The 19,263-nt window shown below is 36.6% G+C and overlaps 1 protein-coding gene and 1 non-coding gene across 2 annotated transcripts in view; both read right to left on the bottom strand.

Moving 5' to 3' along the window:
• Nucleotides 1-19,263, bottom strand: part of CNTNAP5 (contactin associated protein family member 5) — a 973,836-nt gene that overhangs the window by 342,826 nt on the left and 611,747 nt on the right. The window lies entirely within an intron of this gene.
• On the bottom strand, nt 10,314-10,456 carry LOC130019867 (U4 spliceosomal RNA). Its single transcript, XR_008791923.1, has one exon. It is a non-coding gene; the product is annotated as a U4 spliceosomal RNA (small nuclear RNA).

The raw sequence follows: 19,263 nt of genomic DNA, 5'->3' as shown, positions 1-19,263 counted from the left end.
TGATTACTTAATAAATCATATACAAACTTCAAATTAATGAGTGGTCATCTATAGGAGTACCGTCTTTCTTCTACACACACACACACACACACACACACACACAAAACTAATCCTAATTAAGGAAAATTATTCTCCGTTAAAAATATCAACTAACACTGTAGCACTATCCTCCCATTGTTCATCGATTTGTTCGAGCGGACCCAGTAACGTCTCCATTGTGAAACCTCTTGTTACTGTGTTTGGCATATTGAATACATCATAGGTAGCTTGCCAGATTTTGCCTTGCAGGTGAGATACTCTTGGTAGCTTGCCGGGCTCTCCGAGAGGGGTGGAGGAATCGAACTCGGGTCGGTTGCATGGGCCGTATGCAAGGTAAACACCCTACCCACTCCAGCCCAAAATATCAACTAATAGGGCAATATGTGAAGGTCTAATATTATGAATGTGCACAAGGATGCATGGTCTCCAAAGAAAGGAACAATGATAGACATAGTAAGACTATTTAGAATAGAGTTTTATTAATATGTACAGACATATAGTGTAGTTGTACAGACTAGATGGATCACTGTTTTTAATACTTAAGGAAAATAGTCTGAATTTATCTCTGGAAGTTAATTTATTGCTGTGGTACAATTTGAAATGTCCTTGTGATGCCCACTCTCATTAACAATAATGATAGTATTCAGACAGGAAAATAGTTTTATTTAGATTTCACCTTTTCAAGTACGAAGGTCATAGCAGTTGTCTTTCTGCTCTATCATTTACATTCCTATCATAAAACCATAGAAATAGATAAGAAACTTACTTCATGTATATTTTTAGAACCTTTAAAATGTTTCCCACACTTCCTTTTTTGTTCTCTGTGAGCACACTATCTAATATTTGTCACATGTTTGAAAATTTAGTTACACATCTACATATATAACCTCCCATCATAAATAAGGTTAAATTAATTCTAGCAATTAAAATACATGCTTATGAAGCATTTTGTATTTAGCAGCCATTTATTTAATTAAGCTTATCAGGCCCCGTGTGCAGCAGGTTTGTGGGACTTTTCCTTGGCCTGGTTTCAGAAAAGAAAATTAAAAAAATAATTTGTTAAAACTGATGGGATTGCTGAAATTAGTTCAAAAAATGTGTCAGAGGATTAAATTAGAAAATAGATCTTTTGATGTCCCAGCCTGCTCATAGCTCGCTGAAAATAGACATAGAATCTGTAGCATCTTCTTACTTAGAAGAAGGTTAGTAAAGATGAAAATAGATTAGTGGTTGCTAGAGGTTAGGAATGAGGAGATGAGTGAGGGTGGTAGTGATTACAAAGGGATAGCAAAGCAGTTATGGTGATGAGAGTTTTCTGCATTACTATTATGGTGATATTTACAGAAATTATCTATGTGACAAATGTGCTCAAACCCCCCACACCCAAACACCTACACGTACATACACGAGGGCATATCAAAATAGAGCACTCTGAATAATTCTTCATATTTGTCAATATAAATTTTCTTGTTTTGATAGTATACCAGAGTTAAACAAGATGTTGCCATTAAAAGAAACTGGGAAAGGACACACACACACACACACACAAAACCTCTAGTTTTTTTTTCTTTTCTGAAATTTAATATGGACAAGTTAAAAGTAATAAGCTTTATGAGCCAGTGATATAGTATAAGGGTTAAGAAGTCCCTTTTCTCATATGCAGCCTACCTGGATTTAATACTCAGCATCACATATTGTCATCCAACAGCTGAATGAAATGACCTTTGATGTCAGAATCAGGAAGAGAGGGACAGATATAGAATTTCTGCACTCATTTGTGGAGTATAAAAGAACATAACATGAGACTGACACCCAAGGACAGTAGATACAGGGCCAGGAGGATTGCTTCATAGCTGGAAGCCTGCCTCATGAGCCAAGGGGAGAAGGCAGCTGGAATAGAGAAGAGATTACTAAGAAATTGATGGCTGGAGGAAACAGCTGGGATGGGAGATGTGTGCTGAAAGTAGATAATGGACCAAACATGATGACCTCACAGTGTCTTTATTGTAAACCATAATGCCCAAAAGTAGAGAGAGAGTATACGAAATATTGTCTGCCATGGAGGCAGGTGGATGATGGGGAAGGGGTTGTATAGTGTGGATATTGGTGGTGGGGAAATAGCACTGGTGGAGAGATGGATGTTGATCATTGTGTGATTGTAACCCAAACATGAAAACTTTTAACTATCTCTGGTGATTCAATAAAATTTAAAAAAAAAAGAATAAACATCGAGCAATGCTAGACGTGGCTAAAAAACATTTTTAAAGGAAAGATATGACTCAACAATCCCCTTTCCTATGAATATAGTTTATAGAAAGAAAAAAGGCATGCTGCATGCAAATATGAGCACTTTCACAATAGCCAAGAAGTGGAAACTATCCAAATGCATATCAGTAGCTAAGCAGAAAAAGCAAAGATGGTAAACTTACACGTTAAAACAGTATGTGATGGAAAAGAGCAGTGTGCTCATATGTCTTGCAACATGTGTCAAAGTTGGTCCTTGAAAAATCCATAGTAAGTGGAAGAAGTCACTCAGAAAACATCAGGTAGAATAGATTTCCGTTTATTTGAAAACAAAATAAGTCTATATAGAAAGAAAATAATTGACAGGTGTTGGAAGAAAGGGTGCTGGTGTATAAGCATTAGCATAGGAATGACTCTTCATATGTACTGAGTTTCCTTTGAAGTATTAGATGATAGCAATTGTGTAACTATGTGAGGAAAAAATAAATAACTGAACTTTACAATTTATTTAGGTAAAATTTATTATGCAAAGAAATATATCAAACCTAGGCAAAGAATAGGTGAGTAACAGTGTTTAGATGACAAGACAGCAAGAAGGATAGAAACTCTGGGGTCTGCTCCTTATGGCCAGTGTGCCTATCAGGTGGCCTCTCAGAAGGTCCACAGGCAAAGCATGCCTGTGCCCACTGCTTCACCCCCCACTCAAGGCTACAAGCTATGTTTCATAGTATCCTTAGAAACCACATCCTACTTCATTAAAATCAAAGTGAGTCAAAAGTTGCAAAAATAGATAACCTGTGTATGATATACTTGGAATCTCTTACATAACTCTCTGTGATCCACTAAGTTAGCTCAGAAAATTAAGAGATGAAATATTTTAATCGAGCTTATGTATTTGAGATTATAAATACAAAAACATGATTAAACAACCTTGCTAAAAATATACACTTAGTTTTTAAATTTATTTTGTTCATTTATTATTATTTTGTTTGGGGGATACACCAAGTAATGCTCGGAGGCTTCTCCCGGCTCTGCACTGAGGAATTAGTCTTGGTGGTGCTCAAGGGACCATATGGAATCCTGGATTGAACCCGGGTAGACCTCATTCAAGAGGAATGATTTACCCACTGTACTGGACTGGAGCGATAAAACAGTGGTAGGGCATTTGCCTTGCATGCGGCCAACCCAGTCAACCCAGTTTTGATTGCTCCACCCCTCTCAGAGAGCTCGGCAAGCTACTGAGAGTATCTCGCCTGCACTGCAAAGGTTGGCAAGCTACCTGTGATGTATTCATATGCCAAACACGGTAACAACAAGTCTCACAAGGAGACGTTACTGGGTCCACTTGAGCAAAATAGATGAACAACGGGAGGACAGTGCCACAGTGCTACAGTGCTACTATCACTCCAGCCCCAAAATATACATTTAAAAAATCTAGCTTATGCAACAAATGGAAGCAAAGTCATGAAAGTCTTGAGACGTATATTGGTATGAAACTCAAAAAGAGTCACTTAGCTTCAATAGTGGCGGCTTTCCTAGGTTGGTCCTCAGATTAGAAAAAAAAAAGGCCTCAATCCGAGTTTACTAAACGTACAAATTCATAGACTTTATTCTGAACCAGAATTTCTGGGTATATAAGGTTATGGGAATATTTTTAATAAGATCTCAAGGTGATTCCTTTGCAAGTCAAAATTTGGGAGGTCTTATTAAAAAAAGATCTTTTGGAGAAAGAAGAATGCTTATTAAGTAGCTAGCAGTAGGCTACATATATATGTGTGTGTGTGTCTGTGTGTGTGTGTCTGTGTGAGTGTAGAGCACTGTAGCATTGTCCTCCCATTGTTCATCAATTTGCTCAAATGGACCCAGTAACGTCTCCACTATGAGACTTGTTGTTACTGTGGTTGAGCTATCGAATACGTCACAGGTAGGGTAGCTTGCCAGGTTTTGCCATACAGGCGAGATTGTGTCCTATTTGCTGAAAACTCAAGTTTCCAATAAGTATTGGGGTACTTCTAGTCAAAAGAGCAATTTCAACTTTTTTCCTAAAAGTCTAAGTCTCTGTATAATTTTCCTCTTCCCTTTTATCTTCCTTCATGGCAATTTTCTTCTTTTAGGTTTTAATGTTCATTATGTGTCTGTGTAAATTAAGAGTGATTACCAATAGTTATTTAATGATTCTTCTATTTCATCATTTTACCATTTGAAGTCTTTCCAGAAAAAACTTTTTTTAAGCTAATGGTTCTGAATGAAGATACCACCGAAGATTAATGAAACCCTAGAAAGATATTTAATATCCCTAGTTTTATTTTTCTTGATAGAAGATATTAATTCTTATATTTAGGGGATAGATAAAAATTGTTATAGAACATAGCCCCCAGTATGCACTTCATAAATTGAAAGTAGTCAGTTGATTTGATTTATAAGTTTTTTATAAAAAGGGGGAATCAGAATATGTTTGCTGTTCTTTGAAGAACAGATTATATACCATATCTCAACCTGTTAGTGCTAAGGATATAAAGGTGACTCTGATCTCACATTTTGACCTAGATGAGGGAATGGATTAAGTTATATTGCCCAATTATATTTGTATTTATCAAGCTGAATGTTCATTACTTTTGAATTTCCAGAAGCTTATGTAACTCACAGTAGCCTAAATTGTTTATGAATATAGAAACATGTGATGGAGCAGAATGTGAGATTCCTTTTGGGAATTTATGAGGACCATAGACATCTTTAGTAAATGTGCCCTCTGGTATAACTCTCTGAACACCGAAGCTAGATATATGGGGGCACAAGAAGAGGTGGGAAGAACATTGCAAAGTCCCACAGAGAAAAACAAAAAACAAATTGTAACATAATCCAAGATTGTAGCAATTGCAGAACTTGTTTAAAAGAAACCTAAGTTTGACAAAGGAACAATAATAGCTAAGATTATCAAGGACTAAATATCTCATCCATCTCTATAAAATTTATCAGATTCATCTATCTGCATTCACACGGAAAAATAATCAGTGATCAATTAAAGGGAAACAGGATGACACATAGCAACATTGATTCAATTTTACAGAGCTGTAAAAGGGGCCTTAGAATTACAGCCAGGTTTGTTTTAGCTCCAGTTCCGGTGGGAAAAGACCTGTGACAAGTAAAACATAATCTTCATAAAGGGGAGTTTTCCTTCACAGAGAATGGTTTTTACATCTTATTCAAATAGACTTCATATGAAAAATTAGATATAATAACCAAACTTAAATATCAGGCAGTCACAACTTGATAGTGCTTAATTCTACACTGTTCCATGCCCCCTGGAAGGATCTTGCTGCTTGACTAAACTTTCTAACTTCATTCATCCCCAGTCCATAGTGTTATTTTCCTTTGTTTGGGACTTCTCTCCTGATTAAAAATCACTTCACCTTTCCCTAGGCCAAAAAACACAAATAAAATATAAAGATATGGGTATTATTCCACTCTCTACTTGTACGTAAAATGAAATAAAATAAAATCAGTTGAAGCTTAGACCAAGATCGGGATCAACTCACAAATCCTGCTGATGGGCGCGTATCTTTTGGGCTCAGCTACATTGTGGCTCCAGAGCCTCTTCTCATGCTTCCAGGGACTCAGAGTTGTCGTCATCACTGCTACCTCCCTAATCTCTACTAATACTGAGAGCTTAGATTTTGTGAACACATCACAAAATAGCCGATGCATACAATGAAGTATGGGTAAATTAATTTTGTTATTAAAACCCAGTTCCCCATGGTCTGTTACTAGGTTCACATTTTCTAATATTTTCCAATATTTCTGCTTCTCATATTTTCTAATATCCCTGCTTCTGCTTGGGGATCATACACTGAAAACTAGACACATACATCTCATGTTTGGAGTATGTCCATTGTTTCTTTAATGAAAGAGTCAATCTTTAATTTACAAGCAATTTTGGAAGTAGGAGGGGTGGGGTTTCAGACCTCACAGGGCAATGCTCGGGGTTTACTCCTAGCTCTGTACTTGGAGATTACCATGGGCATCACTTGAGGGATCATGTATAGTTCCAGTGATTAAACTCCCAATTGGCAGCAAAAGAGGTAAGTTCCTTAAGCCCTGCACTATCTCTGTACCCGTGCTCAAAGGGCAATTTCTTAAGAGAAGTTATTTTATTGATTAAATGTATTTATGCCATTGAGGATACTATGAAGGTCCTTAAAGCTCTTACAAACGAATCTACTGTTTCTCCAAACTGAGCATTCTTAAACACAAAATGATGCTATTAGACCTATTTTAGAAGGCTTGCCTAGTAGTCCCAACTTTTACATGCATAATTTGGCATAACTCTGCTCCAGTGGGAGCCTGAAACTAGTATCAAATACTAATAAATATTGCTTTTCTTTTACATATTTATGATAATTTTAATTAATTAGAGATGATAAGATTAATACTGGCTAATAACAAATAGAACAATTAAATTAATATAATGGAGTAAACATTATATGAATGCTTTCTCTCATAGCATTTTTCGGTGCACAGTTGACCATGAATAATTAAAACTACAGAAAACAAAAAAGATAAAAGGGCTCACTGTAATGAATTTTCAAGGAAACACAAGCTCAAAATAGCCAATTTCTATGTCTATTCTTACTTGTGTTTCTAAAAAACTAATTTTCACTTCATATATTTGCATCATTTTTTAAAAGCATTTGCATGCATAGAAGAAAAGTGCAGTACATAGGTTCAAGCTATACGTAAGGAAGCTTTGACCAATAGGGATTCTGATTGGATAAGCCTTTTTTTTGATTTGTTGCATGGCTTCTGTTCTCCAATTACTATCCTGAAACTATATAGAAACTATGCTAATTTCTATCATATTTCATAAGAAATAGCAGTATCTATTCTCCACCAGATAAATTAAAAAATGGATATGTCACCAGCATTGCATAATTTATGATAAGAGAATGGGCAAAGTCTACATTTGACAAAAATTATACACAGGCTTACTAAAGGCATTTGCTTATTGGTGCTTGAAATGGGAGTGAACAAAATGAATAGCAAAAATGTCCCAGGCATCCTGAGACAGTAAGTAGTGACAGTACATGGTAACATCTGAAACAAGATGACATGACACATCCAGGTTTCAAAGAGAATATTAGCACTGTTCTAGAAGAAATGGGTAGGGTCACATGTACCACTTCCAAATGTAGCACTGTAGCACTGTCCTCCCATTGTTCATCAATTTGCTTGAGCAGGCCCAGTAACGTCTCCATTGTGAGACTTGTTGTTACTGTGCTTGGCATATAGAATACGTCACGGGTAGCTTGCCAGGCTCTGCCATGCGGGCGAGATACTCTGGGTCGCTTATGGGCTCTCCGAGAGGGGTGAAGGGGCTCTTAGAAATTTCCATGTTTAATTCTTCTTTTCTTTCACCTCTAACAGCTGTATAGAACTTCCATAAAGATGCACAATACCTCTTTACAGCTGTTAGAAGAGAAAGATAAAGTGACTCAAAACATGGAAATTTTCTAAAATGAAAGTGGACTAAGAACTTTATATTAGATCAGCCATACTATAATGTGTTGTGAGTCTAAAACACACTTTTATTTGGCTACACCCTTGAGGTCAAAGCATTGTTTACTATCTTTGTTAGCTGATCTATCCCATTACATTGGCTCCTTAAATTTTAATTAGGGATAAATTTCTGAATGCCAAACTTGGAAACAAGTCTTCCTATTTATGAATAATGAAAATGAGTTCAAACAATGCAAAATCTATGCACAAATTGTCCCAGCTGGTAAGGTTTGCATATAAGAATCTGAGACTGATATTACTTGGTCACTTATCTAAATGCTAAAAGCACACAAAAACTCAAAAAATAGTTATATTGTGGTCATAAGTTTCTAAAACTGGCTTCGAGTAGAGAAAGTAATAAGGTGATCCTAGTGAGAGTTCCTTGAAGGCATTCTTGGAAATAATTACATAATATTTATCTGTCTATAATTTACCATCATTGTTAACAAGTACAGAATGCTTCATGCAGAGACCACATATAAAATAAATTAATATTTTGCATTTGCACATCATGAATCATGTATCTTCCTTGACAAATTGTTGGATGCATGCTGTTTTAAGCTTTAATAAACTAGACCTTGGGACTGGGGAGATAGTACAATAAGTAGGGCATTTTTCTTATATGCTGCAGACTCAGATTCAATTCCCAGTTTCGCACATGGAGTCCTGAGCACTTCCAGGAGTGATACTCAAGTACAGATCCGGGATTATGTACTGAACATCACCAGGTATGGGCCCAAAACAACAACAATAATACAGAGACCTAAGAAAATAAACCATGGAAGAAAGACTGCCAAATTTTTCCCCTCAAGACTTTTGGGAGCCCTTCCATACTCAGAGGATCCAAGGCCTCGGCTATAGATTCACAAGAATAGATTGCCCACCATGCTGCACAATCCAGCGCTTGGTCCCAAGGATATGGTGATGCTTGGGCCCTGAGATTGTGGGAACCACCAGAATAACATGAACCATGCTCAGTGAGCTTCAAGAATAATCCAGTGGAGGAGGAAGTGCTCAGAGGGCCAAGCTCTCCCCCTAGTCCCAAGCTAAGTACGTCTGCAGTATGTTTAGTTCAAATATTATTTTTGACATAGAATAGCACTGTAGCACTGTCCTCTCATTGTTCATCAATTTGCTTGAGCGGGCACCAGTGATGTCTCCATTGTGAGACTTGTTGTTACTGTTTTTGGCATATCGAATACACCACGGGTAGCTTGCTGAGCTTTGCTGTGGGTGCGGCATACTCTCAGTAGCTTGCCAGGCTCTCAGAAAAGGATAGAAAAATTGAACCTGGGTCAACCCCATGCAAGGCAAATGCCCTACCCACTGTGCTATTGCTCCAGCCCTTGACATAAAATATCAATTAAAATGCCCTGTGCTACTCTTACCATTTTTCGAGACATTGCATATTGGTGCCTCATGGGGGATGCCCATTTCCAATTAGATTTAACTCAAAACATGGTGCAATTTTCTCTTCTAGATTTTGCTTACAGATGATTGTCCGTCATTACAATGTTCACAGAATACTAATCATCCAGAAACAGTATCAATGCAAGAAAGGATGTGGCCATAAATCTCTAAAATTAGAGAAAAATTTACAGTAAAGCTATAGCAGATGGCACTTCAGGAACCCCTTTTTCCTATGATGCATGTCCATTATGTGTCAAAAAAATAGAAGGAAAAAATCCACAAAGGGAAAAGTGTACTATAGAAACATATGTGTTTAAATCAGTAGTCTGGAACCACATGTTTATTCCATTCATCACATGCACAGCTATTTGTCTGCCACTGGGATATAGAAGTAGCTCCCATATATACTCCCGCTTTCCCTTCCAAACCCATTCAGTATCAAAGCACAATGGTGCAAGATTACAAGCAATTTCCCAATAGGAGTGTTCCCTGCAGTAACCAGACTGTAAATGTATATGTTAAGAGGAGAAGCTGAGTTTGAACTATGTGCAGTCTGAAATCAATCTTGGAAAAATCTGAAAATCTATGCTATGAAACTTGACAAAATTTCTGAAATGTAGTCACACTTGAATAAGTTTAGGTGGCACGGGAAGTATAGTGATTAAGAGAGCACATTTTGAACTACATGTATTTAAAAATGAAAGAAGTAAACATAGCAAAGGCAAGTGACTATCCATTTACATCTGAAATAAAATAAATAGATGTAGTGTTAAATATTCCAAAAGTCTTATATTTAATATACATTATACTAAATGAACTATTAACTTCTCAGTTTTATTGTCATATTGTTTTACAGAAAAGTTAATGGATGCAAATAAATATGCACAATTTTTAAAGGATGTGGTATTACCAAAAGGAAACATAAAAATGAAAATAAATATTTTCCAAGTGATTAATGTCACTCTAAACACTCTTTTGATCAACTGGGTTTATGTACATGACCTAAAAATATGCTGCAGCATATTAGCAAGAAAATTGTCCTAGCACTTCATTCCTTTTTTTTTAAATCACGGGAGAGACAGTCAAAAATTGCCAAGGTTGACTTTATTTCAAGTCGTCATGGCAGGGTATTGGGAAAAATTTCAAAAATTAGCAATAATCACACCTCGGATAAATCTCATTGGCTATGATATTGCCACTGTGTGAAACTAGCACTTCATTGTTTCCTTTTAAAATATGAAAGTATCACACAAAGAGGCAAAGAACACATAAATAAAGGTATAAGAAATAAAGGTGTGGCAGAAAGTTAATTTATCATGTTTTAAATTTATAAATGCCTGTGATATTTCACTTATTTCATTAATAATCTCTAGTAATTTATTTTCTAATTTTTAAAACATTGTCAACAAATGTTAAGAGGAATACCCAGAATTGTGTAAATTTTGAGAGTTTGAATTTCTTATCTGTGTCTCTTCAATGAGGAATTATACAGAGTGCCAGCAACAGATTATTTCCAATGGTACCAATTATTTTGCTGGGCTCCAAGACTCTTGAGCAAAACCTTACTGTTGAATTCCATCCCGCATATTTCCACATTAAGTAAAGAATATGGTTTGCTATATAAAGAAGATCAAACTGAAAACCAGATAGACCACTGGCATCAGAAAAAGAGGGATTATTAGCAAACTAAAAATATAGCTTATTTAAAGTATAATACAATTTGCTTCATGGATTGGTTCTGAAAGTTAAATGAGATAATAGGAAAGTATTTGCAAACTGGCTGACATTATTAGATGTATTTGATAAGTATAAAACTTATCTAATGGAGAGGAAAATGGAGAGAAAGAAAATGGAAATGAGCAGAAGCTATAAAGAAGAATGTTGGAAAAGCCCTGTGAGGATACTCCAAGTTTCTGAAATATGTTTGGAGATGATTTTTTTCAAAAGCGGCATGGACTTGAGAGGAGAAAAAGGATGCCAGAGACATTCACATTGATGAACAAATAGGGATGATAACCATGGGATTTTATCAAAGCAAGAGAGCAGAGCTTTAACATACAGGGAATATCTTTAGAGTGCTTACATAAACCCAACCGGGAACTATGTACAAAGGTTTCCGAAGAAATAATAGAGAGAGACAGATAAGGTACAAGGCAAAGTGATAGCTTATCAGCAGGAAATCCCAGAAGAAATATCTATTTTATTGGGTAATTAGTGTAATCCGCTTCCTAGCAAAAGCCTAACATTGAGGGAATCTATTTTCTGTTTTATAAAAACACAAACTCAACTGAATTTAATTTCCATTCAAGATTACACTGAGGTTCTCTTTAGATTTTTCTTTTTATTTGGCATCTTCGATTAAAACTCTGGATGGCAACTGTTACAACAAGATCATTTGACCAGGGAACTTGTCAGTCTCTGAGAGTCAAATGCTGGATTCCATAGTGGGTAAATCCAGGTAGACAGCAACCGTCCCTGACTCAATGCTGTTCAAAGGAAGCCTCTACTGTCAGTTCTCTAATCACCTGAGCAAACTAACAAACAAGAAACAGTCATCAAATTTTCCTGATACAAAGCAAACAAAGTCATTCCTCATGGCATATATGTGTTGGGCATTGGAAATGTCTCCAGATATACACAGAGATTTCAATGTGCCAGCTTCCCAGTTCGCCTGTAAATCAATCTTTCAAGACTCATTTTAAGGCAAATTTAAGAGAGAGATGGATTTTGCCATCTGTTTAACAAGTAATTTAAAATCCTTCTCTAAATCCTTGCCTTTTTATCTGTAAAAGGGTCCCAGTTTAAGAAAGCACCTCTTTCTTGAACTAGAAAATAGATTTCCTGAAATACTATTTATATTACAATGTGACTGTCACCTTTGAGCAAGTCAGCTTCTGCAACAGTCTTTCCCTTCCTGGGAATCCAATAATGGGCATATAGAACAGAATCTTACTTCCCTACCCTAGCTGGAACCTCAGCACATTCTCCCTCACATATCTCCCCATTAAATTCGCAGTTCAGGACATCAGTGTCCCTCCCAGAGCTTGCAGGATCTTTGGGTTTGAGATACTGTCTCTTGATTAATCATTACCTGTGCACTTGCCCTTTTCATTCAATTTCAGCTTCCTGAAAACTTAAATCTGAAGTTACCCAATTTTTGTGCAAACTCTCAAAGACTTTTCTTAGCCACCACTCCCTGAACTCTGCCTAACCTTTACTAATATTCGACAAAGTCCTTAATGAGATTGTTTTATGTTGTCATGTTAGAAAATTGAAAATGAAAAGGCTTTGATTTCTTAAAGGAATCACATAAGGGAGTCTGTGCACTCACTTTTATTCTTTATCTTCTAATTAGAGGATTGGACTTTTTCCTTTTTTTAACACAGGAAGAACAAGGAGACTAGAGAAAAGTCTTACAAAGACATTATTTCAACTTTCACTTTTTTCCTCTTTCACTTTTATCCCACTTTCATATGATTTTAATTTACAATTAAGAAACCTGAAATGATCTAAATGAGAAATTTTAAATGAGATGAAAAGATCTGTGTTCAGAGAGAGAACTATTTAGAAATTAGGATGTGTCATAGAAGATGCTCCTGCCCCAAATCATCAATGCCAGGCAGCTGGGTTACCCACTGCCTCTCAGTACAGGCCAAAGGAGTGCCATATTCTTCCCAGGGAGCTCTCAATGCTCCTCCCTGTTATCTTCATCAACATCCCATAATTCTTTAGAGAACATGCATGCTTGAGAAGGCAGAAATTGCCTCTGCTTCTAATGACTACTGTTTCGCTAGTTCCATCTTACCCCCAGGCATCACCTGTATTATTCCTTATGCCTTTTTTCAAGCATTATTTTCTATGGGACTGGAGTGATAGCACAGCGGGTAGGACATTTGCCTAGCATGTGGCTGACCTATGTTTGATTCCTATGTCCCTTTTGGAGAGCCCTGCAAGCTACCAAATGTATCCCATTCGCATGGCAGAGCCTGGCAAGCTCCCCATGGTGTATTCGCTATGCCAAAAACAGTAACAAGAAGTCTCACAATGGAGACATTAATGGTGCCCGCTCAAGCAAATAGATGAACAATGGGAGGACAGTGCTACAGTGCTATTTTCTATGGCACAATATTAGCTCTATACTCTAGAGTTAATTATTCTAGAGTATAGAATCAAAACAATTTTCTTTTTCAAAACAGTTTTTTAAAAACCAGTTCTGAGTTTGGGTTGGAGCGATAGCACAGCGTGTAGGGCATTTGCCTTGCATGCACCTAACCTGGGTTTGATTCCTTTGTTCCGCTCGGAGAGCCTGGCAAGCTATCCCGCCCGCATTGCAGAGCCTGGGAGCTCCCTTTGGTGTATTTGATATGCCAAAAACAGTAACAACAAGTCACCCTTCATATTCCTAGAACTAGCAGACGCCATTGGGCTACACTAGAATGTGACAGGGAAAATGGAGACATAACTGGTGGCCACTCGAGCAAATAAATGAACAATGGGACAACAGTGCTACGGTGCTACAGTGAAGTTCTGAGTTTGGAGCCACACTTGGTGGTGTTCAGGAACGATATTCCCTTCTCAGTGCTTGAGGGTCAATGGGGGTGATAGTGCTCAGAGACCATGCAGTGTCTTGGATCAAAAATCAAGCCTTCCACATGAAAAGTATGCTTTCCATCGTTTGGAGCTATGTTCCTGGTATGAACTCTAAAATATTTTTTTTTGGTTAGGGGGAACAAAATAACAGGGAGATTCACATGTGGTTCTGCTCAGGGCTCACCCCTAGGTCTGGATTCAGAGATCACTCCTATCATGCTTAGGGGAACATGCAATGATAGGAATCTGGGTCAGATGTGTGCCAGACAAGCGCTTTACCTGCTGTAATATCTCCCTGGTTCCAAATTCTAGAATCATATCCGTTTTATTTACTTAACAAGGAATTTCACAGTTTGGAGGCATTATTCCACAGACTGGGAGAAATCATTTGCCCACCACTCATTGAACAAAGAGTTAATGTCTAAGATACATAAAGCACTGGTAGAATTCTTCAGAAAAACAATATCCAAACCTATCAAAAAGTAACGAAGAGAAGAGATGAATAAACTTCCTCAAAGAAGAAATACAAATTGGCTAAAAAGCAAATGAAAATCTGCAGGGGAATTCAAATCAAAATAACAATGAGATATCACCTGAAATTACAGAGGTTTGCACTCATCAAAAAAAAAAGAACAATAACCAGTTTTCATAAGGATGTCGAGTAAAAGGGACCCTCATTCATGGCTGATAAGAAGGCCCACTTGTCCAGTTATTTTGAAAGATAATATGAACATTCCTTTAAAAACAAAGAGCAAGAGAACTGGTTTTCAGTAGGAAGCTTGCCACTGGGGCAGGATGAGAAACTAAGTTAGGGAAGAAACAAGGGGGAAGAAAAAAGCACTGATGCAGAAGTTAGTTCGGTTTTGGAAGAGGAATTGGGCACCATTGTTGGAGGGCAGTGGACACTGTTGAAGAAACTGAGTATTGGAGGAATATTCGCTTGAAACTCAATCATAAATATCTCTGTAACTCTCTATGTCAAAGTGATTCTAATTTAAAAAGAAAAGAATTAAGGCTGTCTTGCAAAATGTTTTATATGCATAAACTCTGCCCTATATATCTAAAAACAGGAAAAAATAGCTAGATATTAGGTTAAAGAAATGATAGGCATAGATATATTTCTTTTTTTTCTTTTTGGTCACACCCAGCAATGCACAGGGATTATTCTTGGCTCTGCACTCAGGAATTACTTCTGGCGGTGGTTAGGGGACCATATGGGATGCCGGGGATAGAACCCGGGTCGATTATATGCAAGGCAAACACCCTGCCCACTGTTCTATCCTTCCAGCCTGGCAAACATATATTTCTATAGCTGTAGATTGCATCTTTTCCAGTGCAGTAACAAACACAACTAATAGGCATATTGAGGACAGTAAGGAGGAAAAGAAACATTCTTAGAACTTTATAGCTTAGTAATTTCAAATTATTAGGTAACGCAAACCAAGCCTTTAACTAATGTTATTTCTGTTTTCTCAAGAATTTTTTTTCATATAGTTGAAAAAAAATGAAACTTCCTCTTAAATTTAAATATTTAATTACTCTTTCTAGGTTTAAGAATCATTATTTTAAGTGTGTGAAGGGACATCTAATTCAAATAATGAGGCTTACGTTTTTTTTTTTTTTGATATTGTCAATTGCATCTATCATCCTAGAAACCACTGCAGTAAGTACATAATGAAGAACTCTTCATTGTGGAAAGATACAGGTATAATTCTGGAACTGATGAACTAAAAAGATAACATAAAAGTTAGGTTTATATACTTCCTCTGATAACCCAAGAAAGTGTATCAAGATCAGTCTTTTCTTTTCCTAGAACCAAATCTAGAACAGAAAGCAGCCATATAGTCCCATTTTCCCCACAGTCCTACCACAATTATTCAAAAGTGTGTAATTCTGACCATAGGAGATGAACCTGGAGGTAGAAGCAAGGAAATCAATCACAATTCCCATTGTTAGTTGTTGGTCTTGGGAAGTTCTCATCAGTACCACTGGTCTAATACCTGTCTCTCTCACCAAGTGACCCAGAGATAAGCTACAGGGCAGATCCACACAGAAAAGCAGGCAGCCTGAGATGAGACTTCTGAGAATCAGCTGTTTTCTCCAGAAAAAACAAAATGTGGCAGATAACATGATGTAGTACTCAACAAAGAAAAAGCCAACAGCATGAAGAAGATTTGCACCCATCAGTAGCTTGAACTCAAAGAAAGTGTTTAAGAGAATCTTACTTGTGAATTATATGGAAGTATGTTGCATAACCTCAACTGGTATTTTAAATAATTATATTGATTTTATATTTTGTAAAATAAGGGGAGTACTAAAATTACTCTTGCTAGGCCTGGGCGATAACATAGTGATAGATAGGGCATTTGCCTTTAACACAACCAACCTAGGGTTTGCTTCCCAGCATCCCATATCCCTGTAGTGATCCCATATCCCTGACAGGAGTGATCCCTGGATTCAGAGCCAGGGATAAGCCCTGAGCACTGCCACTTGTGGTTCAAAAACAAATACAAAGCAAACAAAAATAAAAGTCTATTGCCAGTGAGTGAAATCAAAACCCTAAGTCTTCAAGCTGAAAGAAATTATGTGAGCTTAATGAAATTTAAACAAAGGTCTTAGACAAGGACTTAAACTCATGGTGAGATATAACAATTTTCACATAAAAATTGATTTTATACTTATTAATGTTAATATTGGAGCTTTGCTATCCAATGAATTCAACTCTAGAAATATATCAATAGTTGTGGATTTTTGTGCATTAATATAAATACATTTAAAAATGTTTAAAAATAAACATAAAAAACAAAAAAAATAAACAAAGAAGAGGACACATAAAACTGCCTTTTGAAACTAAAAAGTATCACATTTTCATGATCTCTGAAACACTAGGTTGAATGGAAATAACATTGTGTCAAATGTTATCACTAAGGTGTTAAACAAACCAAAATGATATCCAACATATGCAGAATAGCTATGCTATTTCCAGCCCACCTTGCCCATTCATTTGCCCTATAAACTTCAGGTTTATACATAGATCCTGATACTACAATCACATAAGTGATTTTTGCCCCAAGAAATGTCTTAATCTAGATTTTTCAAGTTCTTTTTTGTTTAAACATTTACTAACATTCCCCTTCCTTGCTTTGCTGTAATCTTCATTCCTCTGCATTGAGTACCATAATAAGCATAAATAACTCTGTTTAGTAAATTACTGACTCCAGCCAGTTTAATTTCACTCTGGATTCTTGTCACTTCCTCATTTTCTTTGAATGCACCAGTTATATTTAAGTAAATATGGTTATCCCAGATTTATTATACCTAAATTCTCCCTTTTATGTCTCAAATTCTCCTCCATGTTTGCTGTATGTATTTTGACCATGTAAAATCTGATTTATTTTTTACATACATTTAAAGGTTTGTGCCAATTCTTGCTAATTTTAAATTCCTTGAGAACAGAAGTAAAATCTTCAAGCATTGGGGCTGGAGTGATAGCACAGCGGGTAGGGTGTTCGCCTTGCACGCGGCTGAGCCGGGTTCGATTACCAGGATCCCATATGGTCCCCTGAGCACCACCAGGAGTATTTCCAGCATGCAGAGTCAGAAATAATCCCTGTGCATCGCTGAGTGTGACCCAAAAAGCAAAAAAAAAAAAAACTTCAAGCATTTACTATCGCCCACAGGACTCACTGTTGAACCCAGACTGGACAGCTATCTAAGCTGCACCTGGATATTATGCATTGCCTAACATTTTATGAAAGGCCCAAAAATTCACATTTACCAGAATTGAAGCTAGATTAAACTTTCAATTAAATCCTAATATTAACAGTAAAATTCAAATATAGAAACACCAGTGTTAATTGATTGGTGTACCAAATATAATTAATTCAGGATGATAATGACAGATATCTCACATATTTGTATAAGAATGGTTTCTCACCTAAGATTTCTATTTTATAATAGAAATATATATTTAATAAAGCATTTCTCAAAATTACACAGAAGAGTTTAATGCAGATTCTCAAAAATGAGCTCATTGAAGACACAACAATAATGAATAAGAAAAAGAAAATACTGCAGAGTTCAGTTTCCAGGCGAAACAAAACTAGCACCAAAGAAGTACAGGAAGTATTGATCAACAGGTTTCTCAAACCTTGACTTAAGAACAGTTTTAAATAGCATGGCTTCTTTAAAAAAAATCACTCAGCATTTGTAACTAATTTAAACATAGGCAATTATAATAAATGGTAAATGGAGTTGAAGAAAAAAATTATATAAATCTAATCAAGTGCTTTCTATAACAGACCCGTCCTTTCACGCTTTGAGTATAGTTAATTACTTAATCATTAGATATTCTGAGGAGCTGGGGAGATAGTACAGAGAATAGACACATGTTGCATACATTGACTCTTCTATAATCTCAGCTATCACATATCTCCCCTCCCAGTTGAAAGTAGCTCTGGAAGCCCCCAAATATCACGGGAACTGGCCCTGGTAACTATTGACATGGCATAACCCACAGAGCCCTGTATTCTTGACCTGTACCTCAAATCATTACCAGTAAGATAATGATTTACTTATTACCTGGCCCCTTGCACACTAACATGCCGACCAAAACAAAAAAAAGTCTTGAGACAGTAAACACTATTTTCCCATTTTTAGAGATAAGAATTTAAAGATTTGGACAAATGAGTAACTATTCAGATCCCTTCAGGAATTTCCAGAATGGGAAGGTAAACTGAAGAAAGCCCAGTTTTCAAAAATACTTCTCTTTCTGTGCTTTATCTTATAATGCATACATAATTAAATAAACAAGGACTTGTTTTCCCCTTCTTTGGACAATCTCCAGTGATGTCATTGAAGCAAAGTTTCCTCTTAAATAGAAGGCAGAGAGCACTCTGGTTGTCAGTGAGCTCCAGGCTTTCCCACTCTGCTCATGTTCTGTAATAGTTACCACACTGAACACCCATTTAGCCAACATGCATCAATGAAATCAAATGTTTCAGATGGATTCACTCACACCCTCTTCAGCCATCATGACAGCAGGATCAGGGAGACAGAGCAGAGGAATGATTGCCAAGGTCCTCATCATCACATTAGCTGCCAGCAGGAAATTTGTGCTGCTAGAAACTGACTTTGACAACTTCTCCATTGACAGACTAATAAACTCAGTTACATGTCCTGCTATAACGATGGACAGCTTTATTTTCTTTTTATGTTCTCTACATATAGTCACTTATCCAAATGTTCTATTTATGCTAGTATCTTAAAATTGTGCACTGTAGTTATGCCAACAGAAGGATGATTTACAAGTCAGCTGAGAGCTAACAGGGGACTTGATGTGGGTATCTTTCAGCAATATGCTTTAAATTCAAAGCAAAGGAATCTGTTATTTAATCAAATTAGAAATGGGAAATTTGCTTTCAGGTT

The sequence above is a fragment of the Sorex fumeus genome, unplaced genomic scaffold (assembly GCF_029834395.1).
Source record: "Sorex fumeus unplaced genomic scaffold, SorFum_2.1 ptg000009l, whole genome shotgun sequence".
Classification (NCBI taxonomy): domain Eukaryota; kingdom Metazoa; phylum Chordata; class Mammalia; order Eulipotyphla; family Soricidae; genus Sorex; species Sorex fumeus.
The sequence above is the reverse complement of the archived record's forward strand: the minus strand, read 5'-3'. Positions and strand labels throughout refer to the sequence as shown.